At 37.1% G+C, this 20549-nt stretch overlaps 1 protein-coding gene across 4 annotated transcripts in view; it reads right to left on the bottom strand.

The window, feature by feature from the left end:
- The window catches only part of LOC128869321 (probable serine/threonine-protein kinase mps1), a 236573-nt gene that overhangs the window by 185742 nt on the left and 30282 nt on the right, over positions 1–20549 (bottom strand). The window lies entirely within an intron of this gene.

Raw genomic sequence — 20549 nt, 5'->3', positions numbered from 1 at the left:
AAAAAAGTTGGCTCTAATAGCGGTCGCCCCTCGGCTGGCAATGGCAAACCTCTGAGTGTATTTCTGCCATGAAAAAGCTCCTCATAAAAACTATCTACCGTTCGGCGTCGGCTTGAAAACGTAGGTCCTTCCATTTGTAAAACAACATCGAGACGCACCCCACAAATAGGAGGAAGAGTTCGGCCAAACACCCAAAAAGGGTGTACGCGCCAATTATATATATACAGGGTCCGGCACTCGAAGTGTAACCAATTAAAAAGGCTACAAATTTAGTTGGGAAAATTACTTTTAATCAATTCATAGTATAATAATATACAATATATATATAATACAAAATTAATAATCAATTTACGTTTGCTCGATATGACCACTTTTTGCGTTGACTATGGTCTTGAAACGGTACAGAAACGAATCGCAAGCTGCCCGAATGTGACTAGCAGATATTTTGGCCCACTCGCGGACAATGGCTTTTTTTAGCGCCTCGAGACAGGTGAATATTTTAGTTCGGACCTTGTTCTCTAAAATGGCCTAAAGAGAATAATTCATCGAATTAGCGTCTGGTGAATTTCAGAGGTGGACGTTATGAAGTTCGGAACGTTGTTTTTCAGCCATTCTTGGTGCACTCAAGCTTTGTGAGATGGTTCCGAGTCCTGTTAAAACATGGTCTGCATGTTCGGAAATTCACCGCTTTAGGCCAAGCAAAGAAACTCCTTCGCTTTCTCAAGTCTGCCTTGTTTCTGCTTTGGTGTGAGATAATGCGCCTTTTGGATCTTATAAGGATTGACTTTGAGATCATTTGTCAGTATGCGGCGGATGCTCTGGTCCGATATTTTCAGTTCTTTCGCCATTTGATTGGCACTTTGCCGGGGATTTCGCTCAAGTCGCTTCTTCACCTTTTGAACCATTTCATGTGACGTTGCAGTCTTTTGATGACCACTTCCACAACGTTTCGCGATGCTACCAGTATCATTTGAACGAGTAATGGTGCGATAAACAAAAACTTTATTTACTTTAAGGTGCTCGAGCTCACGAACAATCGCTGGTTGTGATTTTCCAGCCATATATAACGCAATCACACTTTAACGTTTGAAATCCATTACTGATTTTCTTTTTTCGTGTTTACTCTCGGCAAAATGCTGCGCGAGCTGTCTGAAATTGGTTACGCTTTGAGTGTCGGACCCTGTATGTATATATGTACACTATTTTACTCATTTGCTCGTTTTGGTGGACTGATAGTCGCTGTATATGTTTAGTGCTACATTTTGTGATTATTTCTTGGATTGTGTCTACATTTGAGTCACGATGTATGGCTTTATTAGGAATAAACCTACCAGCATTTGTTATATTTTGGATTGTGTTCGCTGTATAAGCTGAAGTGTTTTGGTGTTTTAGCCGTTCCCCATATTTCTATTCCGTAGAGTTTGGTTTAATTCGGTGCAAAGATACGGCGGGTCCACGTTTTGGTCTCTATCTCGAGACCCTAGTCACGAAGCGGCTTGAAAAATACTCTGAACTAAAGCATTTACCAACAGCTTCCATTTGATACCCATATTGTACATACACATCCAAAGGTTACCCGGGTCCACGTTTTGACCTATATCTCGAGACCCTATCCACCAATAGGTACCCAAACTATACGGAAACCATCTTCAATACCTACTTAACAATGTGTGTAAGTTTGGTTTAATTCGGTGCAAAGACACGGCCGGTTAGCGAACACACACAAAAAGTTGACTTTATTTTATAAATAAGATGAAAAACTGTAATTGGTAACGCGGATGTGTGAAAAAGTGTGTAGCAAAAATATCAATGGCAACATTGTATAGATACAACCAAACCCATACGCACACAAACCGATGTATTGTGTATATATGTAACTAATAGTAGTAGTTCTCTACGGGATGAGTTTTGCTCAATTTTGTGCTCTCTAGGGGCTGCGGTAAGGGACTACGTACGTCGGTGACTGTTTCCAGCAATAAACTACCTATCAAAACAGAAACTTCTACACTCATTGTTAAGTAAGTATTGAAAATGGGTTTCGTAAAGTTTGGTTGTAATTCGGAACACTGGCAACGCGTACAGCGTTCTTTTGAACCAGCCATGATGTCGTTTACTTTTTTAACGCTTGGGGCGGAACTGAACTGTCAAATTGACAGTGTGAGTTACAATGTGTCAATATTTCTTTCTGATTTGGACGCCATAAGGAGAAGACGTAAGTGCGAAGTGTAAAAATTTTTTGTGAATTTTTTTGGAGTGGATTTTGGAACAGTGAATAATTTCTTACGAAATTTGATAATTTAATGTGAAATCCGAATGTTCAAATGAAACTTACAAGTTAATGAAGAATTGATTTTAATAACTGGTGATTTTAGACAAACGTTACCCGTTATTCCGCGATCAACCCCAGCTGATGAATTGAATGCGTGCTTGAAAGCATCTAATTTGTGGCGATATGTGGCGAAATTAACACTAAACACAAATGTTCGCGTTCCACTCCAAAATGATTCAAGTGCTGAAGTTTTTTCAAAGCAATTATTACAATGGACAAATTCCTTATTGATAATAATGGCTTATTTAAATTTCCAGATCATTTTTGTCAAATAGCAGAATCAAAGGCCGATTTGGTGCAAAAGGTTTTTCCGACATAACACAAAATTACAAGAATCACGATTGGCTAAGTGAACGAGCTATATTAGCTGGTACGAATAAAGATGTTAACGAGAAAAAATGCAGATATCTTCGATAAAATTCCTGGTGATACTGTTGTATACCGGTCTGTTGACACAATTATCGACCAAGATCAAGTAGTTAACTATCCAACCGAATTTTTGAATTCATTGGATATATCTGGATTTCCGCCACATTATTTGCAATTAAAAGTTGGTGCAACCATTATTATGCTTCGGAATATTAATCAGCCAGAATTATGTAACGGAACTAGACTTGTAGTCAAACGATTGATGAATAATGTTATCCAAGCAACTATTTTAATTGGCAAATTCAAGAATGAAGACGTTCTAATACCGAGAATTCCAATGATTCCACCTGAATTGCCATTTGAATTCAAGCGTTTGCAACTGCCCATTCGTTTAGCATTTGCAATAACTATCAACAAATCACAAGGGCAAACTTTAGAAATATGCGGGATGTATTTAGAAGAACCAGTATTCACCCATGGTCAACTATACGTTGGCTGTTCACGTGTTGGGAAGCCAACAACATTATATATTTACTCAAAACCAAATAGAAAAACAAAAAATTTTGCTTATGCCAAAGCGCTTGAATAAAGAATAAAGAAATAAATAATATGAAAACCATATCTTTTCTGTTCTAAACCATATTTATTCTATTTTAGTGTGCCCAGCGAAGCGGGCCGGGTTTGCTAGTTGTTTAATAAACCAAAGCCAAAAACCAACAAATGCAAATAGTTCAATTATCTATAATTAACATTATTAAAATTTTCCCAAATTAATTTGGTAATTGATTTCGAAATGTATTGTTTGGCAACACTGTGTGGTGAGAGAGCAATTCTGAGGGGAATTTTCAAAAACCCTACGACAAAACCTACGATACTACGATGCGGAAGGGAAGTAATTTTTCATTTACATGGGGCTCTCATTAGTTTGATCGTAACAACTGACAGGGGACTGCGTTTACGTCGGTGACTGTTTGCAGCATATGTATTACAGCGCCATTATTATTGTTTGTTGCTTTCCATAAGGAGTAATTTGTAGATGCAGCTGTTCCCTGGTTTGCCATATAATTTTGAAGTTTACTCTCTTTGTGTTTTGTATTTTATTTATTTCTTATTTTCAGTGTTGATGTAGGGAAGCAACTACTTGTATTACACTATTATTGAAATATACAATAGCGGAGTCAATTTCATCTTGAGTTTTCAGTGATATATTTATTATGCCTTTTTCTTCCAATATTTGACGAGCATTAGTTCCAATCCTTTTGGAATTGTATAGACCCAGGGATTATTTTGCTTCAGTACGGCCAAGTAAGGTCATAATTAGTGGAGAATGGTCTGAAGATAGCTCTAAACATGGTTTTATCGTCAGACTTTCATATGATATATTTTTAATGATGCAGGAGTCAAGTGAGTCATATTTTTTTGTTTCTGTTGGCCAGTAGGTTGGCTGACCTATGCTAAGAAATCGACTATTATTTTTTCGAATGACTTCAATTACTTGCTTCACTTTTTTATTAGTTAATCTTGATCCCAAAGTATATTTTTGGCATTTTAGTCTCCCCGTCAAGGTAAAGATTTCCTTTCCGATTTTAGATTTTAGATTATGCAGGTATTGATGTTTTGTGTTGATATATTTGAGCGGGCAACATAATGTAGATATCGCTATTTGACTTTTTGTGTCTTCTATGACTATTGAGGTTGCTTGTATGTTTGCTTCTCTGTATACCTTCAGCTCAATTCTCCGAAATCAACATTATATCGATGATTTATTTATTAAAAATGATTTAAGTTCCAAAACGTGTTGAGCACGTCAATACGCATTTGTTTTAGCTCAAGTGAAAATAGTCAAAGTGATTGCTTTTTGCGCTCTGTGTTGGTTATTTGTATATAATGAATGTTTATTATTTCATGACTTAACCCAGCTAGCTCTTGTTTTATATCTTCCGTGTCCGTTGAATAGAACATATTGCGTAGTATTGCTTTAAATCCTCGTTCATCTTTTAGTCTAAACGTTTCGTATTTAATTCCTTTTTGTTTAAGTAATTCATCATCCATTTTTTATAGTGTAAAGGCTTTTTTGGTTTTATTTTCAATAAGTACTTTCATAGAATATATTTCGTATCGAGTTCAACGCGTCAGATAGAGGTTTTTTATTTTTTTTGGACATTCTGAACATATTTTTTTTTGTATTATTTACTTTGTAACTAGTTAATAAATTATAAACTAACGAACAATTTGGATTTAATTTTGTGCAATACAACTAAATTTAACCCGAATCTTCCCACGATTACCATATGGTAATGCAAACATGCCGTTGCAATTTTACGTATTATGTCTGAACTAAATAACAAAAACAAAAAAGAATAACTGTATTTCATGCAGAATAAATGCAGCTCACGGAAAAACATAAGTTTTTTGTTATTTTTAGTGCAGCTAGCAAAGCTATAAGACGTCAAACTCAGGTGAAAAAAAAGGGAATTATTGTGGTTTTTTAACATGGCACGTCGCGACGACAGTGCGGCCGATTCCCAAGAAGCTGGCCAAAAGTCGAAAAAAAAGTTTCTAGATAGAGTTTTTTTGTCTTTGGGTTGGCTACGGTAATGCCTTGAGTAGTGAAAACCGTTCATAGCAACGTCCTGTACCCTAAATATCTTCTGTATTTTCAGTCGCAACGTGGGCTTCGTTTGAGCATCGTATTACTGTCGATGAATAGTGAAAGTTGTACACATTTGAAAGATTTTGTAATGGAGTAAATTGAACAAAACCAAATGGAATCATCTTCGGAAGGTTAGTAAAATACGAGAAATCTTTAGTACATATCAATACCTCGACACAAAATTTTTAGCTGCAGCAATACGTAGATACATTTTTTGCAATTTTTTTTATAAAATTTGAGTTTTCAAACTGTATTTTTTATTTTCAAAATTTTAAGATCAAATTCGTAATCAGCGACCCCGAAAACATATAAATTAACATGCATCTTGATTATGTTCTAGAATATACGCTATTTCACGTGAGGGGGTGGTCAATAGGGGTGGAAGGGGGTGGATTTTCAAAATTTTAAGATCAAATTCGTAATCAGCGACCACGACAACCCCCGATTTTGAATCAATTACTTAATTTTTTGAGTTTTGGCCAGCTTTTCGGGAATCGGCCGCACTGTGCGTCGGTAAGTATATGAATAACTTTTTGCTTTTTTGATATATTTCCAAAAAAATTGCATCAGTTGATGAAATAAACTAGTAAATGCAAGTTTAGTTTTGTTTGAAATTTGATTTTTTGTGTAACTTTTTTGTATTTTACTCAAGGCGTTACCATATGGTAACCGTGGGACTTCTAGGGTAGAGGGTTTTAGTTACGTTTGGTGTAGTTTTTTTTTAGAATTTTTGATCATATTTATTGATATTTTGTGAATTACAGCGGTTTATCGTTGCAAGAAATGCTTGATTTCATTCAAGAGCTCGATGAAGCAGAAGATCAAAATCAACTGTGTGATATATTCCAACCACTCCTTATATCGAGACTGCTGTGGATGGCAACGAATCTGGCGAAGATGACGCTGAAGATGATTGTGCGGGCATTCCAGATAATGTTTGCCCGGCTCAGCTAAGAGGTGGCTGCGAAGTTGTTATGGCTAGTGGGCGACGTATGCAAGGTTTCTATGAAGAGGAGAATATGGGAAGCATGTTTAGAGACGATATAAGCATACCATCATTTTAATCTTATAAACTCTAAATTTTTCAGCACCAAATCCAGGAGATTTGCCTGTTATTGAGGTTGAAGACACTTATAATGAGAAGGAGGATGAAGAAACAACGGCTAATCGTTCAGAATCTTCAATGAGGAAGCGCTTACGTAAAATTGAACCGAAACCTTCAAACGTTGCATTGCCATCAGGAAACAAGGAAACTGTATTTGAATGGGTCAAGAAGAAATCGTCATCTCTAATTCCAATTTTTCCAAGCGCAAATTACGAAGATTTTCGCCATTCACTGCCACACGAACAGTTTGAAAAATTTTTTGATGACACATTATTGGAATATATTTGCGAACAAAGTGCGTTATATTCAGTGGAACAGAATAGACCGAACCCAAATATAACAGTCAGCGAACTTAGAGCATTCATAGGCATATTGATCGTCACTGGCTACAATTATCACTCCAATTACAAACATTTGTGGAGTCAGGATGAAGACATTCGGAACAATCTTGTCAGTAACACCATGCGTCGGAATCGTTTTCAAGAGATTTTGCAAAATCTCCACTTCGAAGATAATTCCAAGGCTTCTTCAAAAGACGGCCCAAATCCTGACAAAATGTGGAAACGGTGTTCTCTTACGGATCATTTGAAAGCAAAAATGATAGAAAATTTCCATCCGGAACAAAATCTTTCTTTCGATGAAAGTATGATATCCTATTTTGGTAAACATGGATGCAAGTAATTTATAAAGGGCAAACCATTACGATTTCGATTTAAAGTCTGGTCCCTATGTACTCCATCTGGTTATTTGGTGAATTTTGAAATTTACCAGGGGAAGAATCCTCGATCGAATTTGGAGTACGAAGCAAAGTTTGGAAAATGCGCCGCTCCTTTAGTCAGCATGATCGACGATTTTCCTGATGAATTGAAATCGCTGTCATTCCAGTTCCACAATTACCATAAGGTCCCACGATTACCATATGGTAACGCTAGTTTTCCGCATTTTCCGGAAAATCAAAGCGAGGAAAATGAAAATGGACTTCATTTTCGTGCTCAGGAGATTGAAATACATAAGTATACAACATTTCACAAAAATCCAAAACAAAAAAAGTGATGGGACTTCCCGGGTTAATAATGATCTGACCAAGGCTTGCAGAGGAGTGGGCTACTGCGTGAGTTGTTGCGGTTTTTTTCGTTTCAGCCTGTCTTTCCATTTACCGGGATCAATTAGGGCTGAGGCTTCGCTATTTACATGGTGGCGTAGTCTTTCCATATGAGACTTAGCGTTTATGCTGATCGATGTGGCAACTGATTCGATGCCAAGATCGTGTTCGATATCGATGTTGCGGACGGTCTAAGGTGCATTAACAGCGCATCGTAGTACCTTATTTTGGAATCTTTGTATAGATTTTATATTGGTTGAGCTTGAGCAGCCCCATAGCTGGATCCCATAGGTCCAAATTGGTTTTAGCACCTGCTTATATAAAATAATTTTATTGTATAGGGTTGGTAGGCTGATTGGTTGCCCATAAGCCAGTACATACTTCTAAATCTGACTTTTAACTGTTCTTTTTAACGTAAGCATTCCATCTAAGCTTGGTATCTAGTGTCATACCTAAGTATGATATTTGGCGTTGTTGTGATACGGGATTTGCACGCCGTTTATGTATAGTGGCAGATATTGGATTTTCTTTTGTGTGAAGTCTAAATGAACCGATTTTGTTTCATTTAGTTTTATGCGTCATTTAATGGTCCACTCTCAGATTTTATTTAAATAAATTTTAAGGTTTTTGATGGAGTCAATACGGGTTTCTCCTACCGACAAGATGGCTGTGTCGTCAGCAATAGTTGCTATGGAGCAATTTGTGTCGTTAGGCAAATCATATGTGAAAAGAATATAGAGAATAGGCCCCAGCACGCTGGCCTGTGGGACACCAGCTTTAATTTCCTTAAGTTCGGAATATGTATCTTCGTATTTTATTCGGAAGAAACGATCCGATAGGTACGATTTTAGAATATTAAAATATTGTGTTGGTAGAAGCGTATTTATTTTGTTGAGGATCCCACCGTGGCAAACTTTGTCAAACGCCTTAGACACGTCCAGAAAGACAGCAGAGCACACCTTTTTTCCTCAAAGGCGTTTTCAATGATGCGAGTAATTCTGTGCACTTGATCAATGGTAGAGTGTTTTGTTCGGAAATCAAATTGATATGCCAGTACATTTATTTAATTTATTTATTTCTTTGCTTAATTATTATGTTGAGACGTTTGGCTGAAAGCTTTTCCATTAGTTTTTATATGATTGGTAGATGCGAGATAGGCCGATAAGATGAGACATTAAACATAATTATTTCCGCAGTTTTCCAATGTATAGATATGTGGTGCAATTTGAATGTGGCTTTCATTATTCCAGTAATCTTGGATATTGTGCATTGAGGAAGTTGTTTTAGAATTTCAGCAGTAATAAGGTCATACCCAGGCACCTTTTTTGATTGTGGCTGCATTCCGGCTGCCCTAGATGTGTCATATGGATTAAGGATGTCTTCGAGGTACTCAGCAAACACATTTGCTTTTTTTTATTGCTTTTGGCCCAAGAACTGTCTTCTTTTTTAATTGGTGGGTACTGTGTTACTGGCTGTGAAAAGTTGTTTGTGCGTTTCCAGAGCAAGTAATCATTGCTGCGTTCGTTTGATAAGCCCTTTAGATAAGTACCCAGAGATCTATTTTTAAAATCTTTTATCTTCTTGGAAATTCCTTTCGTAATTTTACTTAGTAGTTTTTTGTCGGATGGAGATCTTGTTTGCTGCCATCGTCTACGTACCTTGCGTTTTTCTGGGACCATATCTTTAATATCTTTGGTATATTTACGGCCTGATGTAACAAACTTTTTTTCCGCAGCTCTAGGCTGCCTGTTGTATGAGTTTAGACAATTTTAATATTTCATCATCTAAATCGGAAGTGTTGGTAATTTCTGCATTGTGATTATCCGCGGTTAATTCCTAAAATATTCCCAATCGGTATATTTATTCATTAGCATAAATGGCAATTTCTTGATAAGCGCACTTTCGTATAATGTTAATAAAATTGAAGAATGATCCGAGTTCATGTCCAGCCCGCTTTTTATGCTGATATAATTAGCTGATATTTTTTTGGCAATGAAAAAATCTATTAGGGTATTTTTTGTGGATCCGTTGACCAATATGTTTGAGTTCCCGTAGAAAATGTGATACATCCAGTCTATTGAAGTGCTTTGCACAATTCTCTACCTTTTGTAGTGATTAATCTCGAGCCCCAGTGTGTGTGTTTCGCATTGAAGTCACCGCCCATTAAGAATCGGTTGTCGTGACTATTAATTAGCTCTATGTATTGGTCGTATTTGATCTGATATTTTGGGGGACTATAGACTGCAGTGACTGATAAATTCTTATCACCCTCCACTGTTATGGTTATTGCTTGAAATTCAGGTATAGACATGTTGCCTTCTTCGTAATGTTTTATGATGTTTAAACAAGCCGTATGCATTCCATAGCATTATTTTTTACAATGTAGTCATTTTTATTCAGCTAGGTGTAGTGTTTTTTCGAGCTTCTGCAATCTCTTTTCTAGTGCAGTCAAATGCTTGTTTTGTGTCGTTATTTTTCCTAATACATATTTGTTGTAGGATGTTAGCGTTTTCCGAGTGATTGTTTTCTTTTACTACCTGTGAGAATGTGGGTCTTTTAAGTGATGTAGTATTGTTTTGCAAAATTGGTTTAGGGGTAAGGTTATTTGGGTAGCTCTCTACATATATAGGGTTGGCCATGTAAAATTTACTTTTTGAATCGGCTATAAAAAAAACTAATCAATATTTTTTCAAACTTTTTGTTTTATTTTGAAGATTGAACATTGTCATTTATGAATGAAAAATAATATCGTTCAAATGACTGCCACGACTGGCTTTACAGTAGGCCATTCGATCAACCTAATTTTTAAGCACATTTTCGATTGTTTGGGTTCCAATTTAATGAATGGAAACTTCGATTTCATGTTTTAAAGCATCAATCGTCTCTGGATGGTTTGCAAAGCATTTGTCCTTAACGGCTCTCCACAAAAAATAGTCCAACGGGCTTAAATCACAGCTCCGAGGCGGTTGGAAACAAAAACTCGTTGAGCATGTCAGGGTAATGCTCGCCATTTACTGTAACCGCGGAAGCAGATGAAGACTCACCACTTTGGAAATAGGTTTTCAATATTTCCCAATTTCTTTCAAGCTATAGCGTCCCATACCGTAAATGTTAAACCTTTAAGTAAATTATGAACACATTTGACATGTCATTTGTGTTACCATTCTCAAAAAAATAGGTGGTTCAAAAAGCAAATGCTATATGACCCTTAGCTTTCTATTTTTGTCTTGTATATGATACTATTTATATTATTTATTTTTGAGCCAGCTCGTTGGTCACGTATCTTTTGCAGTTCTTTGGCAACAACGAATCCCCTGTAGCTCGCAGGATGGACCTCGCCACAATTGCAGTACTTTGGTTGTTGTTGTTCAGGCTTTGTGCATTCACTCGTTTTATGCTTTCCTGCGCATTTGACACACGTTGATTGTTTGCCACAGTAGTTTTGCGTGTGTCCATACGCCTGGCATGATTTGCATTGCGGTATGAGGTTTGATTGCCTCACAGCTTCAATAGTGACAACAGAGTGTAAAAGTGTTTTTATTTCATGTACTTTCTTGATGTTTTCACTAGAATCAAACGTAAGGAGAAACATATCTAAAGGTTCTTTAGTTTTCCATTTCAATTTAGATGCTTTCCATTTCAATTCAACCGGGCTATTCGGGTCATGTTCTTCGATTTCGATGTAACTTAAATATGTTGCTCTCTGGTCAAAATAATGAGACACGTATTTTTTTGTTCGCCCGAAAAAAATTTTTTTCAAGAGTTATCGGCAATTTTGTTTTTCGCCTCAAACTCGATTTTTTTTAATTATATAAGAAAAAATTTTTTTTAAATGCCCATAACTTAGTCAAAAATGAACCGATTTTAATAATTCTGGGTTCAAAATGATCGTAATTACTTACACAAGCGACTTCATGTAGAAACAATTGCAAAAAAGGAGTTGAAAATTTTTTATTTAGCAAAAAAGAAAAAAAATTTAAATTTTTTCAAAATTCAATATTTCAAAAAGCGTATTTTTTTTTTTTTTTATAACTTTTTCCAAATCAAAAAAAACATCTCAAACTTTAATTGAGCTGCATGCCTAGTAGCTAAAATGAGTTGTTTTTGAGTAATGAATTTTTGAGTAAACACCCTGTTTCGCACTTTTTGTTTTTTGCAAAATAAAAAATTTTCAACTACCTTTTTGCAACTATTTCTACATGAAATCACTCGTGTAAGTAATGACGATCATTTTGAACCCCAAATTATTAAAATCGGTTAATTTTTGACTAAGTTATGGGCATTTAAAAAAAATTTTTTCTTATATAATTAAAAAAATCGAGTTTGAGGCGAAAAACAAAATTGCCGATAACTCTTGAAAAAAATTTTTTTCGGGCGAACAAAAAAATACGTGTCTCATTATTTTGACCAGAGAGCAACATATTTGAGTTACATCGAAATCGAAGAACATGTCCCGAATAGCCCTTTTGAATTGAAATGGAAAGAATCTATATAAGAAAATTTTTTTTAATTGCTCATAACTTAGTCAAAAATAAGCCGATTTGAATGATTCTGGGTTCAAAATAATCGTAATTACTTACACGAGCGACTTCATTTAGAAATAGTTGCAAAAAAGTAGTTGAAAATTTTTTATTTTGCAAAAAACAAAAAGTGCGAAACAGGGTGTTTACTCAAAAATTCATTACTCAAAAACAACTCATTTTAGCTACTAGGCATGCAGCTCAATTAAAGTTTGAGATGTTTTTTTGATTTGGAAAAAGTTATAAAAAAAAAAAAAATACGCTTTTTGAAATATTGAATTTTGAAAAAATTTAAATTTTTTTTCTTTTTTGCTAAATAAAAAATTTTCAACTACTTTTTTGCAATTGTTTCTACATGAAGTCGCTTGTGCAAGTAATTACGATCATTTTGAACCCAGAATTATTAAAATCGGTTAATTTTTGACTAAGTTATGGGCATTTAAAAAAAAATGTTTCTTATATAATTAAAAAAAATCGAGTTTGAGGCGAAAAACAAAATTGCCTATAACTCTTGAAAAAAAATTTTTTCGGGCGAACAAAAAAATACGTGTCTCATTATTTCGACCAGAGAGCAACATATTTAAGTTACATCGAAATCGAAGAACATGACCCGAATAGCCCGGTTGAATTGAAATGGAAAGCATCTTTATTAACTGCGCTGATAGCTTTAAGTCCTTGTTTTTGAAGATAAGATATTACTTCTCCTGGATCACTCGTATGATGCAAGTTCTTTGCCATAACCTTAATCGGCCGGGATTGCTTGTTTTCATATGTATACCAAGATAGATTTACACTGGTTAGCATTTTTGTCAGGTTTCTATAGTCATCAGGATCTGCTGCATTGATTTTGTAAGTATTATTGTTTAAAAGTTTAATAAGAAACTCTTTTGTCATATCCTTTTTCGCAATATTAAAGTTTTGTTGAAAATCACATTCTCCAAATATCACTATTGACGGAGGTCGAGGGATTTTCTTCTCTTTTTGCTCGAAGGATGCTTTTGCAGTAACTTTTGAGTTAGAAGCCTGTATTATGAACATATGTAGCGGGTGATTTTTTAGCTAGTATCTTTTTAAACAGATGGTTTAAACAGCTGACGCACGTTTCGTGTTTTGTTTCACTGTCAAATATCTTCAGTTTGGTCCATAATTTAACCATGAATCGTCTTACAAACGAACAACGCTTGCAAATCATTTAATTTTGTTATAAAAATTCGTGTTCTGTTAAGAAAGTTTATCGCGCGCTTCTTCCATTTTATGGTCAGTTTAATCCACCCACTATTCGAGCTATTGTGACTAAATTTAGAACCAAATTTACATTATTGGACATCAAACCCCCTACACGCTTATGTAGAGTGCGAACTGAAGAAAATATCGCAGCTGTATCGGCTAATGCTAATGATTACCAGCAATTATCGATTCGTCGCCGTCCGCAACAATTGGGCCTCTGTTACTCAACAACGGGGAAAATTTTGCGAAAGGATTTAGGTGTGAAGCCTTTCAAAATACAGCTGGTGCAAGAATTGAAGCCGAACGACCTACCGGAACGCAGAATTTTTGGTGAATGGGCTCTTGGAAAGTTCAGCGACGAAGCTCATTTTTGGATCAATGGATACGTAAATAAGCAGAATTGTCGATTTTGGAGTGAAGATCAGCCAGAAGAATTGCAAGAACTACCAATGTATCCAGAAAAGGTCACGGTTTGGTGGGGTTTATGGGCTGGAGGTATCATTCGACCGTACTTCTTCAAAGATGCTGCGAATCGTAACGTAACTGTGAATGATAAGCGCTACCGTGAAATGATATCCAACTTTTTTTTGCCCAAAATGCAAGAGCTTAACTTGCATGACATGTGGTTTCAGTAAGACGGTGCCACATGCCACACAGCACGCGTAACAATGGACTTGTTGAGAGGCGAGTTCGGTGAACATTTTATTTCGCGTTCGGGACCTGTCAATTGGCCACCCAGATCATGCGATATAAAGCCTTTAGATTATTTTTTGCTTCAATTAATGCATTGGAAGACAACATTAAAGCATTTGTATGTGAGATACCGGCCGAAACATTGGAAAGAGTAAGCCAAAATTGGACTAAGCGGATGGGCCATTTGAAGCGCAGTCGCGGTCAATATTTGCATGAAATAATCTTCAAACATTAAATTATATGGACTGTACTATCGATTTAAATAAAAATTTTATGCATTTTTCTGAATTTTACTTTGAAAAACTTTCCTATAGCTCTTAAAAAATCACCCTTTTAATAGGTAGAGGTTTTTGCGTGCCTGGAGTTTGTTGGCTGGTATTCGGATGCTCGAAGGGGTTGGATTGTACTTTGTGCTTTGGGTTTATGTTCATTACTGCTCTTAAGCTCTTCTATTTGTTTGATTGGCGATTCAGTTTTACGATTTCTCTTTTGTGTAAGCTGCACTTTGCAATTGGTATAATTTAAGTTATCTGCTGGGTTGGTAACGCTGTGTGGTGAGAGAGCAATCAGCTGACACGATTCAAAGGAAACTATCCAATGAGAACCCCATGTAAATGAAAAATTATCACCCCCCCCTGCTGTAGTATCGTAGGATTTTGGATAGTTTCAATAGAATCGTGTCAGCTGATTGCTCTCTCACACAGTGTTGCCAAACAGTATATCTCGAAATCATTTACAAAGTAAACTTAGAAAAATTTTAATTTTTATTAAAATAACTTAAAAACAATGTTGAATAATATTATTTATAGGTAAATGAACTTTTTGCATTTGTTGGTCTTTGGCTTTGGTTTATCATACAATTAAAAATTGTAACTGATAACGCGGATGTGTGAAAAAAAGTGTATGTAAAAGTATCAATGACAACATTGTGTCAATACAACCAAACACAAACACACAAAAATCGGTGTATTGTGTAAATATGTAACTAAAAGAACGTAATATTTCTCTACGGGATAAGTTTTGCCCAATTTTTTGTTCTGTATGGGCTGCGGTAAGGGATTATGATACGTTGGTAAGTGTGAGCACCATTACAAGTGATGCGGCATAGTTTCTTTGTTGGCTGCCTATTGAGAAGGTAAGAGAAGAGTCATTTTTATTCTCACTTGACATTTTTTGACTACGCGCACCGAGCATACACGTTTGAGAGAGCGAAGAGAGACTGTTTTTATCTGGTGCGAGTTTGTTGTCGACACGAGCATGTATGTAGGTGTAGGTCAAGAATGATAAAACCAAGATTGCGCCCATCAGAGAGTGTGTGTCGTCACGTTTGCCAAGTTGTGCAGTGTTGTCAACAATTGGTCGTCACAAAACATTTAGTGCTTTTTTATACCCAAAATTTTTAAGATTGGTGTTTGTTTCTTTTTATTTTTAATTTAAAGCTACCGAAACTGTAAGTAAAAAAAAACTGTATTATTAAACAAAAGAATTATAAATTCTAAGGCTAGAAAAATGTCATGAAGACACAATAACAAATACGAAAAAAACGGAAATTTTTAAGTTTGGTGTTTGTTTCTTTTTATTTTTAATTTAAAGCTCCCGAAACTGTAAGTAAAAAAAAACTGTATTATTAAACAAAAGAATTATAAATTCTAAGGCTAGAAAAATGTCATGAAGACACAACTCAGCGAATTTGACAAGGAGTATACGTCGTATTAGCACCAGTATGGACAGATTACCATGTTTGTAACTTGATTTAGTATTGTTTGTTTGCAACAATGGAAAGTACGAGGCTTCCGAAATTATAACAAACAACACTTTAAGTTCACTGGATTTTATTTCTTGTTAATGAAAATGTATTATAAGTTAATGAATTTCAAGTTTAAGAAATTAATAAAGTTTAACAAATTATTAAAGTTACGTTAAAATGGGAGTGAGGTTTTCATATATTTTCGTGCCTCGTACGCGTCTGAAATCCCGTAAGCAACTGGACTTTTAAAGCACGCTGCGGTCAATTCAAAGGCGTTTACAGTTTAGGCACAGTTGCATTTATTGGTAAAAATATTACAAAAGACATTTTTAGTATAAAGCGATAATTAAAGTTCAGTACATAAGTATTTGAAACAGTTTTTTTTCTAATTAGTGCAAAAACAATTTTAATATGGAATTGTAATATTAATCGGTAACATTTTCCCCGTGATTCGCGTCAGTGGTGAGAGAATCACTACCAACGTCAAGCACTGCAATTTTAGACGATAATCTCCGTGAAATTCCTGTTGACGTCTTGACTAAAACAGATCTGACAGGACCATTTGGGGCTGGTTTTGTTCCTGTTACGATACCCCGTTTCCAATGGCCTCGGCTCTCGTTGTCATCGCAAACTATAACGATGTCACCTTGCATAAACATATCTTCTCTGACAGCGCAGGAGCTTGTACATCATTCGCGTAGCCTAGCAAAAAATGATTGGGTGACAGGGGCTCGGCGTCGGCACTTTCTACCGGCACGTTTGTTAATGGACGTGAATTTATTAAATTTTCTGCTTCAATCAGGAGACTTTGCAGGGTCTCCAACTGTGGCGCTCGTTCCTTCAGCGTGAACATCAAAACTCGTTTTACGCTTCTTATCATTCTTTCCCATATGCCCCCGGCAGATGGGTTGGCAGGTGCATTGAAAACCCACTCTACACCTCGAAGATTACACTCTGATTGCATACCGCTTTGAACGTTTACCCAATCTTCTTTGCTTGCGCCGACAAAATTTGTCCCCATATCGCTTCGGAGCCGTACCGGTACACCTCTTCTGTTTATAAAGTTACGGCAGACAATTATGGCAGCATCTGTTGATAGGTCCTTAGCTAGTTCCAGGTGAATGGCTCGAATAGTTAGACATGTGAAAAGTGCAACCCAACGTTTTTCTTGACGACGGCTTATGGCTACTAAGACAGGCCCAAAGTAGTCAACGCCTGAATATGTGAACGGGCGAACGAACGGCGTAACTCGATCGCTAGGTACTTGGCCCATAAGTGGTGATTCGGGAATAGCGGATAAATTTTCACATTTCTGGTATTTGGCTTTAATTGATCTTAATAATCGGCGCACACTAGGAATCCAAAACTTTCGACGTATGGCGCACAACGCTGATTCAAAGTTGTGGTGATGAAAAAGTTCGTAATAATGCTCAGCTACAAGACGCGATCGTAGAAGGCCCACATTGTCCAACATCGGGCTTAGCTTAAATAGAGAGGTGCATTTCGTAATTGGCGTACCTTTGCGCAAAGATTCAACTTCAACGGTTGGCATGGCTTGCCAACTATGTTCAGGCAATCTCAAAAAATGCGGACCACTTAACCACTTCCCACTTTGAGAAAAGGTTTTTATGCGTGTAGCATCACCAGCTGGGTTTTCTTTACCTGATACCCACCTCCACTGACTGGCTTCGGATTTTTGCAGGATCTCAGCTATACGGTGTGCCACGAACTGCTTGTAGCACCTGGCGTCAGACCTTATCCACTGGAGAACTATTTTTGAATCTGACCAAAATGTTGACTTACGCGGCTGTACGTCGTTACTGTTTATGACAGCTTCCCTCAACCTCAAGTCAAGTCTCGGAATTGACAATGGCTTCAGCGTGCTGCACCGGGATCGGCCAGCAACGAATACGATGTCTGTATTATTTGCGTTACGAATTCGCCAAAAAGCGACGGCTGCAAATGCAATCCCACTCGCATCAACCAAAATATGTGGCTGTATATCGGCATTCGGATTCAAGATTTGTACGCCATAACATCTTGACATTTTAAAATTTAATTTAAAATTAAAAAAAAAAAACCAAACAGTGATTCGGTGTGGATGCATTTGCTTCTCTACAGTAACGTGTGGATTTTCTGATCCCCAAATCCGACAATTTTGCTTATTGACGTAGCCACCGATATGAAAATGAGCTTCATCAGAAAAGATGCTTTTTCGGTAAAAATGCTCATCTTCGGTCAAACGATTTTCTGTCCATTGAGCGAACCGAAAACGCATTGGGTGGTCATTAGGCTTCAGTTCTTGCACCAATTGAACTTTGTAAGCCTTCATCCCGAGGTCTTTATGCAAAATTCTCCTAAAAAGTGCGTGAAATGTGCAGTTCTTGAGAACGATGGCGAGTTGAGGTTGTTGGATGTTCACGCACATTTTCGGCTACAGCAGCAATGTTTTCGGGTGTACGCACTGTAGGAGCACGTTCACTTGTTGTTTTATCCATTAACGAACTTTCCACTTTGACGAACACGATTATCAAATTGATCCACAAACTGTCTTCTTGGAAATATTTTTTTTGAATTTTTTTTTTCAAATTTCTCACAGTTTGAGTAGAAGACTCACCACTTTGGAAATAGATTTTCAATATTTTCCAATTTTGTTCAAGCGTATAGCGTCCTATTTCCTAAATGCCAAACCTTTAAGTAAATTATGAACATGTTTGACATGTCATTTGTGTTACCATTCTCAAAAAAATAAGTGGTTCAAAAAGCAAACGCTATATGGCCCAACCTGTATTATTATTTACAAACCTTGTCGTCTCGTGTAATAGCTTTTCCGCCTTAATATCAGTTTCTGAACGAGCGCTCGGCAATTGCTCTATTTCAAACTTGTTTGCTGCAAAATATTCTATAATTTGTTTATTAATTTCTTTCAATTGTGTGCTTTCAATATCGATGTGACCAATAGTGCCATCACTCGAACGATATTCATTCGATCCATATAATGTCCAACCTCACACTGTTTTGTGGATTGCAAAGCCAGCATCCAAATTCACAGCTTTTATTGTTCGTATTAACTGTGTATGCGAAAATCCAATAAGTATTTGCGGCAGTGCACTATTGTAATCAGCGATTGATATATTATCGTTCGTGAAGTTGTATGAAGTCGTTCAAATTTAAGGTCTGTTGCGGCAAATACAACTTTTTTGTTGTACGCACTCCCTCATTTCATAACTCGTTGCTGTTTCATTTGCGCCGGCAATTTCAAATGACACTTGCCGCGACTGTTCGCTCATGCTTTGATTGCCTATCCACTTCAGCCGAAGTATATTGGATTTGCCTTTGACGCCGAGAACGATTGCTATATTTTCCTCCAATAAGGATATTTTTACGCCTTCGTCAATGAAACCGAAAATGTTAATTTCCCCTTTGGGGCCTTTCAGCTTGGCAGGCAAATATTTTAGAAGTGTTTTGTTACGTTGTGGTGGATTTGATCGAGCGAGTGGATGTTGTGGATTTTGATACACAGTTTGAACAGTTGCCACAGCTTTATCAGCTGATGAAGTATTGTTTTTGTTATTGTGACTGGAACTATTAAGCAGCCGATTGTGGAATTTATTACACGACGATATACCACACACTCGTTGCTTGCGGCAATTCTGTACACTGTACAAAAACACAGATGCCTATTTTTTACTATGCTCCAGCGATTAGAACAATCGGCATCTTTAAATTTGAGCACGTATTTAAAATATGGCTGTGGGACACACTAGACATTTTTTCTCTTCTTTTGTTACAGTTATTACGGGCTTGGACGACATATTAGGTTTGTGGTACACAAACTCGTTGGGCATATACTTTGTTGGCATAACATCTATTGCCATGGACACATACATGGCGGTGTGCTGCAACCAATTTCTAAATTCACGCACAGCGGGATATGGCTTTTGCATTTCGAAGACGTGGCGAGTCCACTCTTCCCTCTTGTTCAGCGGCAGTTTGCTGATTAGTTCATCGAGTAACATTGGATTATTTAGATGTGGTATCGCACCCGAATTTTCTAGAAAGGCAGCTTAGTTTGATACCATCGAGCTAAAATTGCGTATATCGGTGATTCGTCCTACGGTAACGGGTGGAAACGCTCGAACGTTCGCTATTTGGCTTTTAATAAGTAGCTCTGGGCGATCGTAATGAAATTCTAATGTTTTCATGGCTGCATGTACAGTGGATGGGTGGATCAACAACGAGTCCACCTGTTGTCTGGATACCCCCGTTGCGAATATGAATTCATTTGCGTGGTTTCCTTAAAGGCCACTCTTCGGACGAGCCATGAAAAGCTGGAAAATCTAAAATTTTACGTACCTGGCTCGTGCTGGGTACTATTTGAGCTTTGTGATTCATGAGCTGCGGTGTACTTTGTGGGTTGGACATTGCAGGCATGTAGGCAGAAAATTTAAGCAATAAGGATTGGTGTGGCAGTACGGCTGCATTCATACTGGCGGGCACGTGGCCGACCGCATATAGGGGCCGAAGGCAGCGTCGGGCTTGACGTTGGCAGAAGTAACGCTGGCAGAGGTAGCGTTGGCATAATTGGTGATGGCAGTTGTAGCACCGGAAAAATTGGCGTTGGCAGTTGTAGCGCTAGCGTAGGTCGTGTTGGCAGAATTGTCGATGCTAGGCAGGTCGGCATTGATGACGTTGTTAGCCGTTTGTTGATTTAGGGCTTCGATGTATTGGACTTTTTCCTTTTCCGATGAGGCTAGTGACTTTTGCAAGGCTTTTATTTGCTCGCGTAGTTCTTCGATCACTT

Source organism: Anastrepha ludens, chromosome X (genome assembly GCF_028408465.1).
Source record: "Anastrepha ludens isolate Willacy chromosome X, idAnaLude1.1, whole genome shotgun sequence".
Taxonomy (NCBI): domain Eukaryota; kingdom Metazoa; phylum Arthropoda; class Insecta; order Diptera; family Tephritidae; genus Anastrepha; species Anastrepha ludens.
This window is presented reverse-complemented; position numbering and strand designations above follow the sequence as displayed.